This window comes from Aotus nancymaae, unplaced genomic scaffold (assembly GCF_030222135.1).
Source record: "Aotus nancymaae isolate 86718 unplaced genomic scaffold, 86718_ANA_hifiasm-v0.15.2.pri h1tg000041l, whole genome shotgun sequence".
Lineage (NCBI taxonomy): Eukaryota > Metazoa > Chordata > Mammalia > Primates > Aotidae > Aotus > Aotus nancymaae.
In genome coordinates this window covers 41,603,333-41,627,138 of record NW_026988455.1, presented here as the reverse complement: position 1 = coordinate 41,627,138, position 23,806 = coordinate 41,603,333, and positions in this window count along the sequence as shown.

The following is a 23,806-nucleotide window of genomic DNA, read 5'->3' as shown; positions in this document are numbered from 1 at the left end:
GAGGATATAGTGCCTCACTGAGTTTACTGAAACTAAAGCCAGGTATTGTTTATCCAAGTATTAAGAACTAGGGTGGGCAAGATTAATTGTAGCAATTGTTCTATACTACCCAAAGAATGAAAATTAGGGGGCAGGAATCAATATGAAAAAGAAAAGTCTTAGAGCTTGAATGTGAGGTAATGAATCTGTTGGAATTTGCACAATCTATTTGGTTAAGAGTCAAATCGTGGTTAATAAAGTGAAAGGGGAAATCTCACAAAGTGAGATATGTGTGTGTACATGCATTCATGTGTTCACATGTGTGTGCAATGTATCTGTAATAATTAAATATGGCTGCATCCATGAAGAAAGGAAATTTTAAATAGAAGTTACTGAAACCTTGACAAATTACTTTAAATTTGTCTGTGTAAATGCTTCCAGTTGACCTAATTCATCTCATTTAAGCCAACATAATTTAAACCCATACCTAAGACCTCTGCTATTAACCCACTGCTCTTTATTATTCTAAAACATAAACCTACTGCATGATATTTTTCAGTTTCATTGCTAGCAACAAATAATATTGTTCCCTCTCATAATTCTTATTCTGCCCATATATTTATTTTTTCCCTATCTTTTCTTAGTAACTTTCTTGTGTGCATGTTTCCATCTAGGATTTTAAGATGCCCCTAGAGCTTCACATTAAGCAGAAATTTTCATTAGATTCAATACTTGGCCAATTCAAATTCTGGGTGTCCCATCTCATTTGTATAATGTTGGGTTTAAGATACTTAAGCTCTTTGTCAATCAATTTTCCTAACAATAAAATGTGGATACAAGGGTAACTATCCATAAAGTTATTATGTAAATTTAAAGAATGGGACAATATACACAAAATACTATTATAAGATAAAATCCCTGAGAACAGAGATTTGGGGTTTTGCTTATTGCTATCTTCTAGCACCTAGAAGAGTGGCTGGTACTTAGCAGGAATTTAGTAAACATTTATTACATACAAGAGAAATAATGAACAGTGCTGGAAGAAGAGTGGCTGCCACATAGCTATAATTAGTGTTAGTTATTATTATTTAGCACTATCATTTATATCATTACCATCCTAATCTTTACTTCTCAGCCGGGTGATCTTAAGATAGGTTGGGTAATCTCTAAGCTTGTATTGGATTGTAGAAGGCAATAGGAGATAGTGGCTGATGTTCTAGCCCAAGACTCATGAATCGGGAGTCCAGTTCTAATTCAACCACATACAATTATTTGACCTTGAACAAGTCTCTACCATTTTGGTAATCAGGGAACTGATAGAATGGTATTATAAATATCATAATTTTGTTATCAATATCTCTGAGTACAAGGATCATGAAAGCTAAACAGATCAAACTGTTAAGAATTTCAATATGATATATTAATTTCACCAAAATCAACTTTAAAATAAGTCAGATATTTAATTTTAAGGCACTGGATTAGGTACTATAGTTGGGAGTGAAAGAGTAACCAAGTTATACTTGATTTCTAATTTTATCCTAATCTCTAAATTGAAAGCCACAGTCTAAATATTAAGCATATAAGCTCATGCTGCTCTCATGAGCTTGCAGTCTAGTAGATGATTCATAACAAGGCAATATCATATACCAGCTCTTAGAGGCAGTCTCTGATTGCACAGCATCAGCTCTCTTTGGAATCAGATAAAACAGTCAGTTTGTAGTTATATGTGCATTCAACTGAATTTTTCTAAAGAAGATTTAATGCCCAGAGCACAAGACCATATCATCAAGTAATAACAGAGTTTGCATTTAAAATGATCCAGAAAAATAATCAAGAAGAAAGAAGATTGCCAAAATGTTGAAACTGTAGAAGTGAGCTGGTAGATACATGGCAGTGTTTTATATCATTCTCTCCTTTTGTGTATATTAGAAATTTTTTATAACAATTATTATTTTTTATTTTGAGATGAAGCCTTGCTCTGTGGCCCAGGCTGGAGTGCAGTGGCGTGATCTCAGCTCACTGCAACCTCCACCTCCTGGGTTCAAGTGATTCCCCTGCCTCAGTCTCCCAAGTAGCTGGGATTACAGGCATGCACCACCATGCCCAGCTAATTTTTGTATTTTTGGTAGAAACAGAGTTTCACCATGTTGGCCAGGCTGGTCTTGAACTCCTGATCTCAGGTGATCCGCCCTCCTTGCCCTCCCAGTCTTCACTATGATCTAGTTCTGAAACGGGTTTTGCAATTTTAAAAACTAATAAATATCTCAAGACACTAAATGTCTCTCTATGCTGTTTTCAGAGACTATAGCATAAGACAAACTCTCAGAGTTACGGGAAAATTAAAGAGACAAGCTGGAAATCAAGGAAGAAAAGGGGACTATAAAAATGTAGCCACACAAAGAAGTAATTGATTGCAGAAGCTGGTTCATGCTTTGTCCTTGTGGCTGACCAGAACCAAAATTGTTGATTAGAACATAGTAACTACAGGAGTTTTACATATGAAGGGCTCAGGTATGTCAATCTGGCTGGAGATAGAGCAAGGTTTGTTTTCTTGCATCTGTATTCATATGGAAGCTCTCTTTTGGACTAGACTACTTATTTATTGGTAGTGTCCTCATGGCACTGTCACAGCAATGGAGCAACTTCTGGCATTAAAAATGGCTTTCATTGTCCCTAGAGTCTATGAGTTATCTCTATGAAATTGCTCTAGACTTTTCAGAGTCTACACTACGCTATAATTTCCACCAAAAAGCGTAAACAATTTAAGCTGGATTTATTACAAGTTTGAAGGACTAATCATTTATCCCTGATCAGTTTCAAAGATATTTGAAATAAAATCTTGCCATTTTTTTAAACCTGCAGTCCAATGGAAGCTAGTGTGTAAAAAGAGATAAAAGAGATTATAGAATCACAGAATGTTCTAGTTGAAGCCCCTTCATTCTGCAAGCCAGAGAACCAAGGCTCAGCTAGGAGTTAATTTAAGATCCCACACTACTTAATCCACATTGAGAAGGTGCCTTGGGCTGCTGAATCCCACCTAATGCTCTCTTTACCACACTAATCATGCCCACAGTTAAGGCCCCTGAAGGCCACACTTCGGATATATGAAGGGAATTCAAGCAGGGTTCCTCTATTCCCCATCTAAGTCTGTTCACATAACCTGAACATCTCTCATTGCAGGGGTTTAAGGTTACTTTATTCAAAATTAGTTGATTGCAAAATCAATTCCCCTGGGAGGAAATGCACCTATAGTCATTAACTGTCAGCTCAGACCTAAGGATATTGACCTCAGAAAGAGGAGGGTGGAAGAATAGTCAAAGATGCTCACCTCAGGGCCTTCCTTCAGAACAGTAATAAGGGTGTTGATGCTGGAAGTTGGGACTGAAACAAAGAAAAATTCTGCCTTCTTGACTATTTCCCACATGGCTGCCCCTGAAGGATACTGTACAGTAAATAGTGAAAGTACACTGTTACTATTATCCAATTAAAGCAAACTGCACCAGGGCAGCCAATATATATCTAAAAATATAGAAGTTGAAATTAAAGTTTTAAACTAACAACTATCAGAATGAGCCTCTCCATTTTATATTATTGCCTGTCTCTATGACTACAGGTAAACCTTCTGAACATAAGCAATAACAATTTTTGTAATTTGTAATTAAATACATTTTCTTCTAACATAATAAATTAGATTTAAAGTTTAATATTAAACAGTATCTGTAGCTACTACAGCTGAGAGACTTGGGAACACAGATTATGGCTCTAGCTAATGACTGCATGTAATTCAGTACAAAACTTGTGAAGATAAAAAATAATTCCACCTTAGGAATTAAACTTAGTAGGCATGGCTTTGAAGAAGCTGAGAATGCAGAAGAACATAAAGAGTGATTCTTTCATTTAAAACAATCAAACAAACTAAGAAAGCAAAATTGTCTTCAGAGCAATGCTTTGAAAATAAGAAGACTTACTAATGTTAAGTTTTAGAAAACAAATCTTTTTACATTCATTTTACTCTCTGTACTAATGGTCCTTTATACAATTTTCATTTGGCAAAATTTCTACACATGGGCTCTGTTGGAACCCAACAAATTACTACTGAAGCATTAAGAGTATATTAAGAGAAATCCCCAGTGAAATGAGAAGACATTTGATATTACTCTCAGGTAATAACACTGATCTACCATCATTTCCTTGTGTGATAACAGAATTGTTAGTCCTAAGTCATGCCCATACTAGCCAAATAAGCAGTCCACCTGGCAACAGACCTGGGGTTGTGTGAGTTTTTCCTAAGCCAAGCTGGGAGATTACAGTTATTATTAACTGAGATTACAATTACCATTAAATAGCAGGGGTAAGATTTGAATTCACGCCTTTATCATTCCAATGTCATTCTACTTTCATGTCACCATACTGCCCCATCTGGTTTGAATTATACATTGTTTTATTTCTAACTCAACAAGTTGGTTTTGGTTGCAAACAACTTTTCTGGCTCTAGCCACCTATATAAAATACATTTGCCAGAACTAGAAGCTCATAAGGCCCAAAGAGGTAAAAATGTAATAAAGATTTAAACATAAGACCTAACACCATAAAAGCCTAGAAGAAAACCTAGGCAAAACCATTCAGGACATAGTCATAGGCAAGGACTTCATGACCAGAACACCAAAAGCATTGGCAACAAAAGCCAAAACAGACAAATCAGATTTAATTAAACTCCACAGCTTCTGTACAGCAAAAGAAACAGTCATTAGAGTGAACTGGCAACCAACAGAATGGGAAAAAAATTTTGCAGTCTACCCATCTGACAAAGAGCTAATATCCAGAATCTACAAAGAACTATAACAGATTTACAAGAAAAAAACAAACCCATTCAAAAGTGGGTAAAGGATATGAACAGACACTTTTCAAAAGAAGACATATATGAGGCCAACAAACATGAAAAAATGCTCATGATCACTGGTCATTAGAGAAATGCAAATCAAAACCACATTGAGATGCCATCTCACGCCAGTTAGAATGGAGATCATTAAAAAATCTGGAGACAACAGATGCTGGAGAGGATATGGAGAAATAGGAACACTTTTACACTGTTGGTGGGAGTGTAAATTAGTTCAACCATTGTGGAAGACAGTGTGGTGCTTCCTCAAGGACCTAGAAATAGAAATTCCATTTGACCCAGCAATCCCATTACTGGGTATATATCCAAAGGATTATAAATTGTTCTATTATAAAAACACATGCACACATATGTTCATTTCAGCACTGTTTACAATAGCAAAGCCCTGGAACCCACCCAAATGCCCATCGATGATAGACTGGACAGGGAAAATGTGGCACATATACACCATGAAATACTATACAGCCATAAAAAATGATGAGTTTACGTCCTTTGTAGGGACATGGATGAATCTGGAAACCACCATTCTCAGCAAACTGACACAAGAACAGAAAATCAAACACCACATGTTCTCACTCATAGGTGGGTGTTGAACAATGAGAACACATGGACACAGGGAGGGGAGCATCACACACTGGGGTCTGTTGGCAGGGAACAGGGGAGGGACAGTGAGGGGTAGGGAGATTGGGGAGGGATAACATGGGGAGAAATGCCAGATATAGGTCACGGGGGTATGGAGGCAGCAAACCACATTGCCATATAGGTACCTATGCAACAATCCTGCATGTTCTGCACATATACCTCAGAACCTAAAGTGCAATAAAAAAAAATACACACACACACACACACACACACACACACATGTAGTTTATAAAATCTCATTTTCTAAGCTAACTCATTCTCACCCATCAAGTCTTAGCTTATAGGTGCTTCCTCTGGGAATTCTTCCTGCCCCCTGGCCAGGTGCCCCTGGTACATTCCTGTAGATCCTGGACACTACCATTATACATCACACTAGATTGAAGTGCTTGCTGAAGCCTGTCACCTTCCTGTCTACAAGCTCTGTGAGGTAGACCCTGAGGCTGGCATAGACTCCACTGTGTCTTCAGGCCTAGCACATAATAAATGTACAAAAATAGTTATGAAATGCATGGCCTAGCACCTAATAAATGTATAAAAAGTTACAAAATACATAAATAATATGCTAAACCTGAGGTATTTGAGTTCATTTCGCTTTTGAAAGCTATTTATTAATGCCAACCAGGAAAAATAATAGGACTGGAAAAAAGATTCAAGACTAACTCACAATAGGGTGATGAGATATCTATATGCAAGCAAAAAGCAAAAAAGAAAGAAAAAGAAAATAAAAAGCAGAGCATATGGAATATGACAACAATGATAAAAAGAGAGAAAACTGGGCTCTCCTTTAAAAAAGTATTGTGATTCTTGGGGCAGCCTTAATATTTTTATTCACCACTATTAGGATACATCAGTTCCAAAAAACGTTTAAAACTAATTCTTGAGCCATTTGAGGAAACTTGAATATTCAAAGATAATATAAGATGCATGCAGTCATTGTTTGGCCATGCCTAATTAAATAGGATACTTTTCTGGACATTTCCAACCACTAATTGGTCAGAGTAAAATGTGCATGTGGTGGGCAGATTACCTCAACACATCTGCCTTCAGCAGTGTCAGGGAGTCAGAGAGTGATTAAAAGAAGGTCAGCTAATTTGTTTGCTTATCACAGAACTCAACTGGTTATTCCAAATGACTATAAAGAATCATAAATCCTCTTAAAATTTCATGTGAGGCTCAGGGCTAAACTGGGACAAGGAAGTGATTTTTAAAATCATGCCAACCCCAGGAGGAGGGAGGTGCTAAGGACTTCGTGGACAAGACAATAAAAGAATGTTTATGCCTACAGCTTGAGAGTAGTATGTCTCATTAAATAAAATGTCTTTTATCATTCTGGGAAGTTACTGACCCAGGGCACTGAAAGTAATGACAGAGAAGTCTACAATTAGGCAAACCAGCAACTGTGAATCACTAAAGATTTACTGAGACACAAGAATACATTCTTTTTCTGTTTAACTGAATAATCACATGAATGTTCATAAGCATTTGCCTGGGGAAAGGAATCTATTCTTTTTCAGAAAGAAAATAAAATAAGATACAGTCTCATTTCTCACTAGAATCTGCTCATTTTAACAACGTAGACCTACAGACAAAAAGCAAGACCTGATGTGAGTCACACCAGGTCAGGAAGTGGGAAAAAAAGGCAAAGAAAAGGTACACAAAGAAATAAGTTAACTAAAAAGGACTTAGCAGCAAAGCTCATTTCTCTTTTAGTTCAATGTAGACAACAGGCAAAGACCCTACTTCCTCCACCATTCTGCGACCCCTGGTTCCCTGGAATAAATGAGCAAATAAGATAACCTACAAACATCCCATTGGTTCATAATAATTGTTTAAGATTAAAGCACATAATAGCATGATTTGGGTGAAGTTTGTCCTCCCACTAAGAAAACCCCAGGCCACATGTAAAGATTATAATATAATATAAAGATATAATTTATAATATAAATATAAATTAAAATATAATTTATAATATAAATATAAATTAAAATATAATTTATAATATAAATATAAATTATAATATAATATAAAGATTATATTTATTATTTTCCAATATCCAAGTCTCATGTTAAACTCATCTTCATTTTATTTTTCTCATCTTATAAAAATGTTTCCTTTACGTTAATTTCATTCAAGAAATCACTTTATCTTAGATTCTGAAAGTTCCCTAAATATAAACATATAACTGGACTAGCTGTACAGGTAGAACAGATGGCAGCAGATGGATTATGATTTTAGGGATCTCAGGTATGTGGCTTAGCAAAAACACTGCCCCCTGAAGAACTATTGTGTCATCACCTATTACTTTAATTAGAATGCCTCCTTATTATATTGAGGGTGTAGAAAGTTTCATTGTGTTATAATGAGAGACAGAAGAATTTGGAGCCAAACAAGCCTCAATTATTGTCCATTCCCACCACTTCCTACTTATGCGGCTTTGAGCTCATTACTTACCTTCTAAGCCCAGCGTCCTCAACTGCAGAAATGCCCCACTTCACTCAACAAATAAGTATATAACACCTATTGTTCTAAATATAGAGAATACAGAGGCAAACAAAATGAAGTTCATGCTCTCATGGGGCTGTCATTTTGTAGCTGTAACAGAATATAAACCAATATACAAATATACAGATAAATACTTGATAGAATACCCATGTGATAAGTGACATGAAACAAAATGAAATAGAAAAGGGGTATAAAGAGAGATGGGGATGGGTGCATGTTAGGTAGGAAGGCCTTTCTGAGGCTCCATTTGAGCTGAATAAAATGAGGTGAAAGCTGTTAAAAGAGCTTTTCAGAGATTGGCCATCATAGGAAATTGACAAATAGAGGACCTGGTATGATAATTGCTTAGCACACAGCAAACACTCAAAAATAGCACATGAGGTTACTTAAAATTTGCATTCATTTCTTTTCTGTAATTAAGGCCCAGGTTGTTACAAAGGTACAATACAAATGTGTTATTACCTGTCAAAGAGTACCCACGAGTACCTCACCATGGACAGCTTTATCCTATTACTATTTCCTTGGAAGACAGGGGAAATGAAGTCAGTATGGAAGAAATGACACTTGAAGCCCCTGGGAGTGGGGCAGGGAAGTGCATGGAGCTTGGAATATGCATTGTCCAAGACAAGAAGAGGCCCTGTTGAGCTCTCAGCAGCCCTGCAGACAGCCAGGGTCTCACGGCCTAAGTACTGAGAGAGGTCAAGGTGGTAAGATGGAGGAGAGAGAGGAAAATATGTGTCCACACCTAAGCCACCTACAGAAACAGTTTGCTTAGGACTTAATCTTGTAGAGCCACTATAATGGTCTTGATGTTTTAAGGACACATTCAGTTGCTGTCTTAAAATATTATCTTTCCAACAAATCATTCTCCTACTAACAATTTGTTTTATAGGGCAGTGGCTCAAAGGAAGAATAGCTTCCTTCTGTTTGTAGGTTTAAAATATATATACATTTTTTTTATGTTAGAGGTGTACCTATAATAAATTCAGTAATTTCAATGCATATTACTCTCTAATAGATATAATTTGGCAGCAGTGAATCTGTATATTCAGAAATTTAACAGGTCATTACAAATTCAAATGGATTTCTTATAGATAAGATTTCACCAACTGAAAGAAATTGGAGATTTTTATAGGGCAAAGGAGTATTTAATTGACTGTTTTTAAAAGTGTCAGGCAGATAGAGGCATTAACTTGTATTATTATGAATAGAGTAACAATTAAAGGGTTTTTTTTTTTTAAGGAACTGTCTTATTCCAACAAGAGGATAAACAAAACAAAATGATTTTGAAGAAAACATTCAATGCACTCTCAGAATCAAATTTCCTTCCTTAAAATAAGAGTCTAAAAAATCTAGAGATACTGGCAACGCTTTACCCCATCTAAGAGGACATTTGGATACGAATGTAGATGAATGATCGAAAGCAACCATGTAATTGATCAATGTGATCAAGACCATGAATGATCAAGAAAGACCAAAAATACTTGGGGAAGTCTAGCATAATAACAGCTGACCACCCTGGAATGTCTGCCTCTGTCCCGGATGCTAGGTCTACGGCTATTAATCTTCAGGAGAACTCAATGAGGAAGATTTTATTGTCTCTATTTTGTAGTTAGGAAAATAGAGATTTGTTGAAGTTCACCAAGTCTAAATTCACCAGTAAAAGGCAAGTTTGTAAATATAACAGTTTGTTCAGTTTTTTCTTTTTAATTTTCTTTTGATTAGAAATAAGGTCATTAGCAGAAAAAGAATATTATATGAGGGAAAAAAAAGATCTGAGCCATAGCTATGGTTTCATCATTCAGTAACCAATCTCTCCAAGACTGTTTTCTCATCCAAAAAGATCTAGTCTAGGTTCCAAGCTCATCAAATAAAAGAATGGTTATTTGCATTAAAGGCAAAAGTGCTCTGTAAACTAAAGAGAACAAAATATGAGGAATTAGCAATTTCCCCATGTTACTAAGTTACTGGAATAATTTCCATGGGAAAGTTACCACCTCTCTTGGAAAATACAGTATATGCAGCTAATGTCTGGACAAGCATATGTTGCTTTTTGCTCTTCTCCTAATAGATATTTTCTCCTACTTCAAATATCTTAACTAGCTGGTCTTTCAACTTGCTATTTTAGTATCTTCCTGTGTGTGTGTGTGTGTGTGTGTGTGTGTGTGTATGCACGTGCACATATATATGCACATATACACATAAGAGAGTGTGTGTACACACACATATTAGGTTCACTGACTAGAGAAGTTTCAGTAACCAGGGTTGCACCTAAACATTTGAAGAGAGGACAAAGATTTTTTTTCAGATGTGCCACAATGACCTCAAAATAAATTTGGTCTTTGCTAAAATGTGATGAGACTCCCAATGGTGCCATTCCCACTGATTGTAAGTAAAACTATAGAAGCTGATTTGACCATCTGATTACTTGTTTGATAGCTGCAGAGTTTATCCATTAGCTCAGGGAAGCAACTGCAACCCTGAATCCTTCACTAGCAAACTGAGTGATTGGAAAATTCTCAGGCAGCTGGCTAAACTCCAGGCCTGAATTTCCATGTGAATCATAGTGACAGCAAGGAAGCTTTTATCTCAAGGCCTCAAGGGAGAAAAAGTTCAGCCAGTAGACTTTCTGTGTACCAAGGGAATAGAACAGTGCCTCACCCAGGAGCTGGAAAGGCCCCCAAGTCTATCTTGTTCAATACTATTTGCCAAGCAGAGAACAGAAGAGCTAGCACATAAAAAGTAATCTGAAAAAAACATTGAATGAATGAATGAACTGCAATAAAATCAGGGATTCTACTCAGTACAGAGCTCCTGAACTTATAAATTGAGTCTGAAGAAAATTGTTTTAAAGAGGAAAAAAGGCAGAGAACTTTTATGGCTAGAGTCTCAGTTACTCCAGGGAAATTCAGAAATAATATATAAATGCTTGTCACTATGCCATGACTTGTTCCAATGAGGCTTAAAGACACAAACCATGGGATTTTTCACAACTCTCAATATGCTCTAAGTACTTCTATATGTCCTGGAGTTTCCTACTTAATGACATTCATCAAATCACATACTGTTTGTAATCTGCTAAAATGGGTAGCATATTTACATTACATATAGAAGACATGGTCTGCATCTTTAGCAAGCATACACTTGTTAAGATATGCCAGAAAATAATACTATATACCGGTGGCCCTATATACTTTAAACTAGTGATCTACCAGCCTGCTTTCTGGGTTTTTTTTTTTCTTTTCACTTTCACTTTCCTTTTCCATTTCTTTTTGAAAGGAAAAAGTTATTAGTTCAATGTCTAAGTTTGCTGGTTGATTTGTTAGCTGGCTAATTAGCTGGCTATCTAGATAATGCCTACTTCAACAGCCACTTCATGTGATCTAGCAGTAGCCAGAGAATAATCTATATAATCATATTTATAACCATATCCTCACCTAAATAAATTTTAAGTTTTGTATTTGTAGACTTAGGTAGTAGTCACCAATAATCCATAGTCCTTTAAAAAAGTGAAATGAGATTGTCAAAGCAGTTTTTTTCTTACCCCTTAATTCCTAGGATCTTAAAATGAGAGAAAATTTGAAGCTAAAAGAAGCTTAAGAATTACAAGTTCAACTTGTTCACTAACTGAAGTCCTGTCATCATGAGGAAATCAACACACCATGGCACAACAGAGTGAAGACATAGTTGCTGGTCACACCTAAGAGGTGCTTTGGAAAAAGTTAAGAAGGGCATATAGCACAGTATGAGAGTCATAAAGTCAACTCCCTCTTCATGTGTGCTAAGTCCAGACCAAAGTGTTTTATTTCAGTGAAGCATTCCATTCTTTTTTTTTTTTTTTAGACGGAGTTTCCCTCTTGTTACCCAGACTGGAGTGCAATGGCACGATCTCGGCTCACCGCAACCTCCGCCTCCTGGGTTCAGGCAATTCTCCTGCCTCAGCCTCCCGAGTAGCTGGGACTACAGGCACACGCCACCATGCCCAGCTAATTTTTTGTATTTTTAGTAGAGACGGGGTTTCACCATGTTGACCAGGATGGTCTCGATCTCTTGACCTCGTGATCCACCCGCCTCGGCCTCCCAAAGTGAGCATTCCATTCTTTTAGCATAATCTTTGTTTCAGAAATCGCCCCATTCCCACCTCCCCTTACTAAAAACAACAACAACAACACAAAACCCTGTGGGCCTGTAGTGAAGCCTGAATAGTCATATTAGTATCCCTTCAATAATTTCTATCAAAAAGTTGCACTCATAATTTAAAGCCCAGGAAAAAGAAAAACAGCCTAATTATCATATAAACTCTAAAGATACATTCAGTTTGGTATTATCAACCAAAAATAAAATTCTAAGGCCTCCAACCATCTGACTGGACGCCTCCTTTTGGCCAAGGGCATTTCAAAGTTAACCTGAGAAAAACTAATTCAGGCCATGATGGGAGAGGGGAACCTGATATGCTTCATTATACCCTCCTCCCTTTTGTAATCACGGACAGAACAGACTCTCTTAAGTCAGATAGGAAACAGTTACAATCTATTCTCTGAAGCCTGCTACCTGGAGGCTTCACCTGCATGACAAAACCTCAGTCTCTACAATCCCTTATTTTAACCCAAACATTCCTTTCTATTGATCGCAATTCTTTCAACCAATTGTCAATCAGAAAATGTTTAAATCTACCTATGACCCAGAGAAGCACCTATTTCAAGTTGTCCTGCCTTTCTGGACCAAACCAATGTATGTCTTACATGTTCTGATTGATGTTTCATATCTCCCTAAAATGTAAAAAACCAAGCTGTACCCTGACCATCTTGGGCATATGTCATCAGGACCTCCTGAAACTCTGTCATGGATGCATCCTTAACTTTGGCAAAATAAACTTTCTAAATTAATTGAGACCTGTCTCAGATACTTTTGGGTTCACAGTATGATAATACAAATTAATGTCAATCACATTTTTAAAAATAAGGAATTGCATATATTCAAATGGTAGCTTAAAAATCTCTTATATGTTATTATTTCATATACCTAGAGTATTGTTCTGAGAATATTTCAAGTTCCTCGCAGGAAACTGTAAAATACACTGTATATACTTGTATGAATAACCGTTTATCAATTTCTAAATTCTTATCACTTTATCCCGTTATGGGGATTCTCTAATTTCTCTGCCTAACAATGATGTGAATCTTCATCATAGGCATTGTGTGTTTTATGTCAAAAATATAATGATAACCAGATTTAGAATCAAAATTGTAGATAGCTTTTAATTATACTAACGAGAGCTTTTTCTTACTCCACAAATGCTAAAATGGCATATTAATTCTATTGCCTCTTAAAAATTGTTAAACCATCCTTTGATATGTAGAAATGCAGGATTACAACTGAACAATTCCTGTAATTATTGCTCCTACAGTGTTCAACATATGACATTATTTTTGTCTTTTGGGGGCAAAAGTTTCACTTAATTAGTAAAATTGAAATATGTTTTAGACTACATATTTAATAATTCTATCAATATTTTTCTAAATCTCAAAGCACTGAAAAAATTCCTTTGTTATCTTCGATAAATTGTATTTGATTAGCAACCTAAGTAGAGCTCTAAGTAGTCACCAATTTCAATATCAGGCTAAGATGAGTTTCATCTATTACTGAATGTGTATTAAGGTTTTAAAATAATTAGTAAATCAAAATAGAGTAATGCCTAATATGTAGCATTTTATAATGCTTTTTTAATATAATAAATATCGCTAGCCTTAATATAGTTGCATGTAATGGCTTTCATGATTTGCTAGTCTGAAATGTTTGCTTCGACATTTAAGTTCAGGTTAAGAAAAACAAAATGTTTTGGCTTTGGTTCATTAAAAAAAGCAAATCTTTATGATATGTAACAGAAAAATTAGACAAATACTAGTAAGTAAATTTGACAACGTGTAATAAATATTAGATTCGGTTGAACTCAGTTTCAACAAATAAAAACAGTAAGTAAAAATGAAATGTGTGACAAACAGAAATATCCCCCAAATAAACACCATAGATCAAAGAAGAGATCATAATGGAAAGTAGAAAATAGGCAAACTGAATGATAATAAAAATAAGACATACATGTAGGATGCAGAAAATGCCATGTTTAGTAGATAGTCTTAAATATATATATTGCAAAAGAATAACAAAGATCAATAATCTTACTAGCTATTTCAAGAATTTAGAAAAAAGAATCACAAAACCCCAAAAAAGCTGAAGGAAAATTAAAATAAGAGCAGAGAACAGAGATGCCTGAAACAGGTAACAAGTTTATAATAGGAGAAATAAACAACAAAATGTGTTTACCTGAGAGGACTCATAAAATTCCTAGTGATGCTGTTCAAGGAGAAAAAAGAGAAAATACTAACACTAGAAATTTTTAAAGGACTAATATTCTATATACTAAAAAGTAAGAGGATATCAGGAACTTTATGGCAATGCACTTGAAAATATAAATAAAATGAACATATTTCTAAAAAATCAAAACAGAGATATTGAACAAGGATAGTGACTCTAATAATTCTATATTTAGGTATATATTGAATGCAAAAGAGGCTGAATAGAACTTCTGATTTGCTGAGAATGGTCAATTTTCTTTTTTCTTTTTTTCTTTTTTCAGATGGAGTCTCACTCTGTCACCAGGCTGGAGTGCAGTGGCACAATCTCGACTCACTGCAACCTCTGCCTCCTGGGTTCAAGCGACTCTCCTGCCTCAGCCTCCTGAGTAGCTGGGACTACAGATGTGCACCACCATGCCCAGCTAATTTTTGTATTTTTAGTAGAGACGGGGTTTCACGATGTTGGCCAGATGGTCTCGATCTCCTGACCTCATGATCCACCCCCCTCAGCCTTCCAAAGTGCTGGGATTACATGTGTGAGCCACCATGCCCACCCAGGAATGCTCAATTTTTTAATTGGGGTTATGGTTGCCTATGTGTGTTTACTTTGTAAATATCATCACTAATAATTTGTGTACTTCTTTGCATACAGGGACAATACACCATTTTATTGCATTTCACTTTATTGTGTTCTATGGACAATGTGCTTTTTATAGATTAAAGGTTTTGACAACCCTGTGTCAAGCAAATCCAAGAGTTTTTTTTTTTTCCAACAGCATGTGCTCCCTTCATGTCTGTGCCTCACATTTTGGTAAATCTTACAATATTTAAAACTTTCTTATTAATGTTATCATATCTGTTATGGTGATCTGTGATCAGTGATCTTTGATGTTACTATTACAATAGTTTTGGTGTGCCACAAACCACACCCACATGACATGGTGAACTTAATCAATAAATGCATGTGTTCTGACTGCTTCATCTACCAGCCATTCCTGTTTCTCTTCCTTCCTCTGTTTCTTTCCCTCTCCTCGGGACTCTCCATTCCCTGAGACACAATAATATTGAAATTAGACAAATTAATAACCCAACAATGGCCTGTAAGCGTTCAAGTGAAGAGTCTGACATCTCTCACTTTAAATCAAAAGCTAGAAGTTATTAAACTTAGTGAGATGTTATGGCAAAAGCTAAGAAAGGCCAAAATCTAGGCCTTTTGACCAGTTATCCAAGTTATAAATACAAAGGAAAAGTTCTTGAAAAAAAAAAAAGTGCTATTACAGTGAACACACAAACAGTAATCAAGAAAGCAAAAAGCCTTGTTGCTGATATGGAGAAAGTTTTAGTGGTCTGGATAGAAAATCAAACCAGCCACAACATTCCCTTAAGCCAAAGCCTAATCTAGAGCGACACCCTAACTCTCTTCAGTTCTATAAAGTGTAAGATTAGGGAGCTGCAGAAGAAAACTTAGAAGCTAGCAGAGATTGTTTCATTAGATTAAAGGAAAGAAGCCATCTCCATGACATAAAATTACAAGGTAAAAGACCAAGTGCCAATGTAGAAGCTGCAGCAAGTTACTCAGAGATCTAGCTAAAATAATTGAGGAAGATGGCCACACTAAACAACGTATTTCCAATGTGTACAAAACAGCATTCTATTGAAAGGAGATGCTACCTAGTACTTTCACAGCTAGAGTAGAGAAGTCAATGCTTCAAAGTTTCAAAAGACTGGCTGACTCTCTCGTTAGGGGCTCACACAGATGATGACTTTAACTTGAAGCCAGTGATTATTTGCCATTCTAAAAATCCTAGAGTGCTTAAGCATTATGCTAAATCTACTCTATCTATGCTTTACAAATGGAAAAATAAAGCCTGGTTGGCAGTAGATCTGTTTACAGAATGGTTTACTGAATACTTTAAACACACTGAGACTGAGACCTATTTCTGAGAAAAAAAAAAAAAAAGATTCCTTTCAATTATCACTGCTCATTAACAATGCACCTGGTCATGCAAGAGCTCTGATGGAGATGTAGATGGAGTTTAATGTTGTTTTTACGCCTGCTGACACATACGTTCTGCAGCCCATGGATCAAGGAGGAATCTTGAGTTTCAAATCTTATTACTGAAGAAATACATTTTGTAAGTCTGTAACTGCCACAGATAGTGCTTCCTCTGATGGATCTGGGCAAAGTACATTAAAAATACCTGAAATGATCCACCATTCTAGATGCCACTAAGAACATTTATGATTCATGGGAGGAGGTGAATATAGCAACACTAACAAGAGTGTGGAAGAAGCTGATTACAACTCTAATAGATGACTCAGAGGTTTCAAACGTCAGTGGTGAAAGTAACTACAGGTGTAGTAGAATAGCAAGAGAACTAGAATGAGAAGTGGAGCTTGATGATGTGACTGAATTGCTACAGTTTCATAACATTTGAATAGATAAGAAGTTGCTTCTTAAGGATGTGCAAAAGAAAGTGATTTCTTGACATGGAATCTACTCCTGGTGAAGATGATGTGAACAATGTTGAAATGACAACAAAGGTTATAAATGTAGTTGGTAAAGCAGAGGCAGGGTTTGAGAGGACTGAACGATTTTGAAAGTTCTACTGTAAGTAAAATTCTATCTAACAGCATCACACGCTATAGAGAAATCTTTGGTGAAAGAGTCAATCGATTTGAAAAAATTCATTCTTGTCTTTTGTTCTTGTTTTTTCTTCAACTTTTAAGTTCCAGGGTACATGTGCAGGATGTGCAAGCTTGTTACATAGGTTAACAATTTGCTGCATAGATCCTCTCATCACCTAGGTGTCAAGCCCAGCATAAACTATTCTCCCTTATGCCCTCCCATCTCCCATCCCTCCACAGGTGCCCAGTGTGTGTTGTTCCTCACCATGTGTCCATGTGTTCTCATCAATCAGCTCCCACTCATAAGTAAGAATATATGGTGTTTGGTTTTCTGTTCCTGCATTAGTTTGCTGAGAATAATGGTTTCCAACTCCATCCATGTCCCTGCAAATGACATGATCTCATTCCTTTATGGTTGCACAGTATTCCACTATATATATGTATTAATACCATATTTTCTTTTTCCAGTCTATCATTTATGGTTGATTCCATGGCATTGCTACTGTAAATAGTGCTTCAGTGAACATATGCATACAGGTATCTTTATAACAATGATTTATATTCCTTTGAGTTTATACCCAGTAATGGAATTGCTGGGCCAAATGTTATTTCTGCCTCTAGGTCTTTAAGGAATTGTCACACTGTCTTTCACAATAGCTGAACTAAATTACACTTCCACCAGTGAAAAGGCATTGAAAGTTGCAGTGAAAAGGCATTCTTTTTTCTCTGCAAACTCACCAGCACTTTTTTTTTTTTTTACTTTTTAGTAATAGACATTATGACTGGCATGAGATAGTATCTCATTGTGGTTTTAATTTGCATTTCTCTAATGATCAGTGATGTTAAACTTTTTATCACATGATTATTGGCCACATGTATGTCTTCTCTTGAGAAGTGTCTGTTCATGTTTTTTTGCTCACTTTTTACACATAACAACACTAACCTTAAATGTAAATGGGCTAAATACTTCAATTTAAAAATACTGGATGGCAAGCTGGATGGAGTCACGACCCATCATTGTGCTGTCTTCAAGAGACCCATCTCATGTGCAAAGACACACATAGGCTCAAAATAAAGGGACAGAGGAAAACTTATCAAGCAAATGGAAAACAAAAAAAGCAGAGGTTACTATCCTAGTTTCTGACAAAACAGATTTTAAGCCAAGAAATATCAAAAAAGACAAAGAAGGACATCATGTAATGGTAAAGGGTTCAATTCAACAAAAAGAGCTAACCATCCTAAATATATATGCACCCAATACTGGAGGGCCCAGATTCATAAAGCAAGTGCTTAGAGAACTACAAAGAGACTTAGACTCCCTCACAATGACAGTGGGAGACCTTAACACCCCACTGACAAATATTAGACAGATCATCAAGACAGAAAATTAACAAAGATATTCAGGACCTGAACTCAGCTCTGGATCAAGTGGACCTGATAGATATCTCCAAAACTCTCCACCATAATTCAACAGAATATACATTCTTCTCCTCACCACACAGCACTTATTCTAAAATTGATTACATAATCAGAAGTAAAACACTCCTTAGCAAATGCAAAAGAACTGAAATAACAAACAGTCTCTCACACCACAGCACAATCAAATTAGAACTTAAGCTAATAAATTCACTCAGAACCACACAACTGCATGAAAACTGAACAACCTGCTCCTGAATTACTCTTGGGTAAACAATGAAATTAAGGCAGAAATCAAGAAGTTCTTTGAAACTAATGAGAACACAGAGACAATGTACCAGAATCTCTGGGATGTGGCTAGAGCAGTGTTAAGCAGAAAATTTATAGCACAAAATGCCCATATCGAAAAGCTAGAAAGAGCTCAACTTAACAACCTAACATCTCAACTAAAAGAAATATAGAACCACAAGCAAACAAACCCCTAGCAGAAGACAAGAAATAACCAAGATCAGAGCTAATGTGAAAGAGATAGAAACATGAAAAATATTTCAAAAAATATATTAATGAATCCAGGAGAAAATCAGCTCCGTTATGAATGTGAAAAAATTCATAAAATAGACTGCTAGCTAGATTAATAAAGAACAAAACACAGAAGAATCAAATAAACACAATCAGAACTGATAAAGGAGATATTACCACTGATCCCACGGAAATACTAACCACCATTAGAGAATACCATAAAAATATCTATGCACATAAACTTGAAAATCTTGAAGAAATGAATAAATTCCTAGACACATACACCCTCCCAAGACTGAACCAGGAAGAACTGAATCTCAGAATAGATCAATGAGTTTTGAAATTGAGTCAGTAATAAATAGCCTACCAATTAAAAAATAGCCCAGGACCAGACGGATTCACAGCTGACTTCTACCAGGGGTAGAAAGAAGAGCTAGTACCATTTCTACTGAAACTTAAAAAAAAAAAAAAAAAAAAAAAAGGAAAAAGAGAGACAGAGAGACTCCTCCCTTATTCTATGAAGCCAGCATCATCCTGATACCAAAATCTGGCAGAGATACAACAACAGAAAAAAACTTTAGGCCAATATCCTTGATGAACATTGATGCAAAAATCCTCACTAAAATAATGAACTCAATCCAGCAGCACATCAAAAAGCTTATCCTCCACAATCAAGTTGACTTTATATCTGGGATGTAAGTTTGGTTCAACATACACAAATCAATCAATGTGATTCATCACATAAACAGAAGAAAGACAAAAAGCACTATTATCTCAATAGATGCAGAAAAGGCCTTCGATAAAATTCAACATCCCTTCATGTTAAAAACTCCCAAAGACTGGGTATGGTGGCTTCCGCCTGCAATCCTAGCACTTTGGGAGGCTGAGGCAGGTAGATCACTTGAGGTCAGGAGTTCGAGACCAGCCTGGCCAATGGTGATACCCTATCTCTACTAAAAATAAAAAAATTAGCCAGGCACAGTGGCACATGCCTGTAATCCCACCTATGTGGGAGGCTGAAGCAGGAGAATCACTGAAGGCAGAGGCTGAAGTGAGCTGAGGTTGCGCCACTGTGCTCTAGGCTGGGCAACAGAGTGAGACTCTATGTCAAAAAAAAAAAAAGGTCTCAAACTACTTATTGAGAGAATATACCTTAAAGTAATAAGAGCCATATATGACAAACACATGGCCAATATCATACTGAATGGGCAAAAGCTGGAAGCATTTCCCTTGAAAACCAGCACAAGACAAGGATGCCCTCTTTAAACACTCCTATTCAAAATACTATGAGAAGTTCTGACCAGGGCAATCAGGCAAAAGAAAGAAATAAAGGGTATTGAAATAGGAAGAGAGGAAATCAAATTATCTTTGTTTGCAGATGACATAATCCTGTATCTAGGAAACCCCATTGTCTCAGCCCAAAAGCTTCTTAAGCTGAGAAGCAACTTCAGTAAAGTCTCAGGATGTAAAATTAATGTGCAGAAAATGCTAGCATTCCTATACACCAACAACAGGCAATCAGAGCCAAATCATTAATGAACTCCCATTCACAATTGCTACAAAAAGAATAAAAATATCTAGGAATGCAGATAACAAGGGAAGTGAAAGACCTCTTCTAGAAGAACTACAAACCACTACTCAAAGAAATCAGAGAGGAAACAAATAAAAAGCATTCTATGCTCATGGATAGGAAGAATAAATATCATGAAAATGTCCATACTGCTCAAAGTAATTTACAGACTCAATGCTATTCCTATTAAACTGCCAGTGACATTCTTCACAGAACTAGAAAAAGCTATTTTAAAATTCATATGGAACCAAAAAAGAGCCCAAATAGCCAGGTATTTACCATGATTATCATCCTGGTTACTACAGTCATAATTCCTTTTATCTAAGTTAAATGTATAATTCCAGGTTCTATTAATCAAAAATAGGTAATATGATTTATATTCAATTATATTCTAATTTAATAACATACTGAGGAAACTGAAAATTTGGAAATTTGTTACTTACGGTATCACATTACCCAGCTTCAAACTATAATACAAAGCTACAGTAACCAAAACAGAATGGTCCTGGTACAAGAATAGACACATAGACCAATGGAACAGAAGAGAGAACCCAGAAATAAGACCACACATCTACAATCATTTGATCTTCAACAAATCTGACAGAAACAAGCAATGATTTCAGAAAGGACTCCCTATTTAGTAAATGATGCTGAGAGAACTGGCTAGCCAAAGCAGAAAACTAAAACTGGATCCCTTCCTTACGCCATATACAAAAATTAACTAAAGATGGACTAATGACTTCAATGTAAAACTCAAAACTATAAAAAAAACCCTAGAAGAAAATCTAGGCAATACCATTCAGGACATAGGCATGGGCAAAGATTTCATGATGACAACATCTAAAGCAATCGCAACAAAAGCAGAAATTGACAAATATGATCTAATTAAACCAAAGAGCTTCTGCACAGCAAGAGAAACTATCAGAGCAAACAGACAACCTACAGAATAGGAGAAACATTTTGCAATCTATCCATCTGACAAAAGTCTAATACACAAAGTCTACAAGGAAGTTAAATTTACAAGAAAAAAACATTCTTGTCCTATTTTAAGAAATTTTTACAGCCATCCCAACCTTCAGCAACCACCAACCTGATCGGCCAGCAGCAATCAACATTGAGGCAAGATCCTACAGTAGCAAAAAGATCACAACTCACTGATGGCTCAGATTGTAAGTATTTTTTAGCAATAAAGTGTTTTTTGATTAAGGTATGTATATTGTTTTTTTTAGACATAATACTGTTGCATACATCCTACACTACAGTGTAGTGTAAACATAACTCATATGTACTGGGAACCTAAAAAATTTGTGTGACTCACTTCATTGCAGTGGACTGGAACTGAACCTACAATATCTCTATGGTATGTCTGTATATTATAATGCAATAAAACATTTCTTTGAAAAAATTAAATGATGCATTTCGATACTGTCTGACAAGACTACAATCTCTTTCCCTAAGCAAACAGATCATAATTTCTAATCTAGGTGGTGAGGAAGTGGGATGATATTGCAAATATTGCTGAATTAACTAGAAGAAGTCATAAAAATAATGAGATATAAAAGTTGTTTTCTTCTAAGAAATTACTCAAATAATTTTCCAGGAGTTCTATATTTGTAGCATTTATAAAGTAATGCTTTAATGTCTTTCTTTCCTAGTTAGTATAATAGGAATATAAGTATTTTATTTCATCCAAGTTGTTAGGATTAAATAGAGAAATGTACATAAAACTAACAAAGTGTCTGGCACATGTTAAGGGTTTAATAGCTGTTAGGTATTTACCATCATTACCATCCTGATTATTACACTCATAATTCCTTTTATCTAAGCTAAATGTATACTTTCAGGTTCTATTCATCAAAAACAGGTAATATGATTTATATTCAATTATATTCCAATTTAATAACATACTGAGAAAACCGAAAATTTGGAAATTTGTTACTGTTCACAAATGTACAGTGAAGCATGGATTAAAAGCAAAATATATTTAGATCTCCACTCAATAATTAAGTTGAATTTGTAAGTGTTCTCTATTTTTTATGCTAATCATGAAATTTAACTTTCAGTTCTCTTACTGCACTTTAAATTCTCTGGAAGAATAGAATTTGAAATTCAAAAGACTATAAAAATTACATTGATACTAACAGCCACCAATTATTACATAGCTATTAACATGTGCCATGAAAGTGTTGTTATATTAGTTTACAAATTAGAAATGGCTTGCAGATTAAGGAATTTATATGAATGCAAAAGTTGATAAATGGTAAAACTGAACAAACTACTTTTTGGAGATGCTAAATTATTTGTTCTCTGTACCACACAACCCTGCTTCACATGAATAGAAAATTTAAACATATCCTTCACTCACTATACTACAAGACTACAGTAATCAAAACAGCATGGTACTGGTACCAAAACAGAGATACAGACCAATGGAACAGAACAGAGGCCTCAGAAGTAATGCCACACATCTACAACCATCTGATCTTTGAAAAACCTGACAAAAACAAGCAATAGGGAAAGGATTCCCTACTTAATAAATGGTGTTGGGAAAACTGGCTAGCCATATGCAGAAAGCTGAAACTGTATCCCTTCCTTACACCTTATACAAAAATTAACTTCAGATGGATTAAAGATTTAAATGTAAGACAAAAAAAAAAAAAAAACATAATGGCCATTAACAATTCCTATTAACCAAGGATACTTTGATAGCAAATCATCTTAATAAATCTGGACTATATGAATTTTAAAAGCGCTCTAAGAAATTATTATTTAAGCTCACAGATGAAATATTAACCACCGTTCAAACACAATCATTCCAGTCATTTTAAAAGAAGGGGTCAGCCACATGGAGGGTCTCACCAAGCTTCTTTAAATAAAATCTCAAGTTTATGCTTAATGTAAAATATCATTATTGGCTCTCTTAAATTGCTTGTATTCAAGAGCCAGAAATGTGATCTGGACCTTGCCAGAACCAACTAACCATAAGACAATTCTGTGGTAAATCACCAAGCTCACCTCTGTCATCTCTCTTAGGAGTTTCTTTCTTGGTACATTTTTCTCCAGCTGTGGCTAGTCTGAATTTTTTTATGTAAAGTTTATTGAAGTATAACATATATTTTAAAAATATATACTATATGCAGAAAACTACACCAATCATAAGTGAATAACTTGATGTCTTTTTAGTACGTGAACACACCAATGTTACTAACAACATGTGAACGCCACCCAGATAAAGTAGGATATTATTAGCTTCCCATAGATTTTTGCCTGTTTCACAGATTATTTTTGCCTGTTTGTGAA